Source organism: Sinocyclocheilus rhinocerous, unplaced genomic scaffold (genome assembly GCF_001515625.1).
Source record: "Sinocyclocheilus rhinocerous isolate Xijiao unplaced genomic scaffold, SAMN03320098_v1.1 scaffold706, whole genome shotgun sequence".
Classification (NCBI taxonomy): Eukaryota; Metazoa; Chordata; class Actinopteri; order Cypriniformes; family Cyprinidae; genus Sinocyclocheilus; species Sinocyclocheilus rhinocerous.
The window spans coordinates 151,239-152,936 of NW_015632479.1; the positions used below are offsets into that span (position 1 = coordinate 151,239).

The 1,698-nt window shown below is 31.2% G+C and overlaps 1 pseudogene; it reads left to right on the forward strand.

Moving 5' to 3' along the window:
- Nucleotides 1-1,698, forward strand: part of LOC107742594 (sn1-specific diacylglycerol lipase beta-like) — a 17,944-nt pseudogene that overhangs the window by 13,785 nt on the left and 2,461 nt on the right.

Consider the following 1,698-nt stretch of genomic DNA (forward strand, 5'->3'; position numbering starts at 1 on the left):
TGCAATAAATTGTAAAATACTTTATATAATATAATGTATATAATATATGTTACTAATTGTGTGTACACACACACACACACATATATATATAATTATTTATTAATTTAAATTATTTAAATCAATTAATATTTTACTTTGTACTGCAGTAAATTGTTAAATACTATATATTATATATATATTATTAATTTATAAATTATTTAATTATTTATTACCAGTCAAAAAATTTTAATAATTTTGATTAAATGTTTTTTTAAAGACGTCTCTTATGCTTCAATATATACAAATATTTTTATTTGAGTAAAAAGTACAGTAAAAATTTGCAATATTATTATAATGTAAAACAGCTGTTTTCTATGTGAATATATATTAAACTGTAATGTATTTCTGTGATGCGCAGCTGTATTTTCAGCATCATTACTCCAGTCTTCAGTGTCACATGATCTTCAGAAATCATTCTAATATGCTGATTTGCTGCTTAATTATCAATTATTAGTGGCTATTAATTTATAAATTATCGATGTTGAAAACAGTTTCTGCTGCTTAATATTTTTTATGGAAACTGATATATTTTTGTTTTTTTTGCAACATTATAAATGTATTTTATTGTCATGTTTGATCTATTTATTGTGTACTTTTATTGTTATTTATATAAGAATCACGGCACTGTACCGTGTTATTAGTGTACAGTAAACTGCAGTTTCCAGCTCTCGTCTGCTGTCTGTCCTCAGTAAAGCGCTGGCTGATTACTCCAAGCAGTTTGTGGTCTCGGTGGTGCTGGGAAAAGACCTTGTACCCAGGTGAGAGTCAGCGGTCAGTCACTGATTTACATGTGTATGGCTGTATTTAGAGCCTGTTTCTGGCTCCTTCTTTCTCACTTCTGCTTCTACAGTTAGCTTCGTATCACTTCCTCAAACTGACTGTGTTCATGTGTTTCTCTAGACTGAGTATCCCTAACATGGAAGACTTGAAAAGACGATTGCTAAAAATGGTATCTAACTGCAGTAAACCAAAGGTAGGGTCCTTCACTAATGATAGATAAGACGTTGTGCTGTTTACTCCATCAGTCTCTCTCTCTGAGTATAAGATCTTAATGCACGGCTGCTGGTACGAGCTGTTTAGAGGAACTCCTGATGATTTCCCTACGGAGCTGGAGACCCGGCGCGAGGAGCTGCTTAACCAGCCGTTGTTGGGTGAGGAGAGTCTGCTGCTTCGGTGCTCAAGCAGCTATCAGAGCCTGTCGCCTGACGAGTCGCCCCCCCCGCCTCACACACCTGCCTCTGTACCTGCCGGGACGAGTCCTGCACATCACAGAGGACCGGCCAGACATTTTTATTTGTCTTATCGATGACTTACCACACTTTATTACTTAGATCTGATTGACTCTAATAATTACAAACAACAATAATAATAATTACATGCATTCATGTGTTATTAAAATATATAATAATTATTAAAATACTAGTTATAGTAATACAAATATATATTAAACAATTAATGTTTTCATGCCTGTAATTAAAAATATAATTATTAAAATAATAATAATAAAAAAAATTTGACTCTAATACAAACAACAATAATAATAATTACATGCATTCATGTGTTATTAAAATATATAATAATTATTAAAATACTAGTTATAGTAATACAAATATATATTAAACAATTAATGTTTTCATGCCTGTAATTAAAAATAAATAT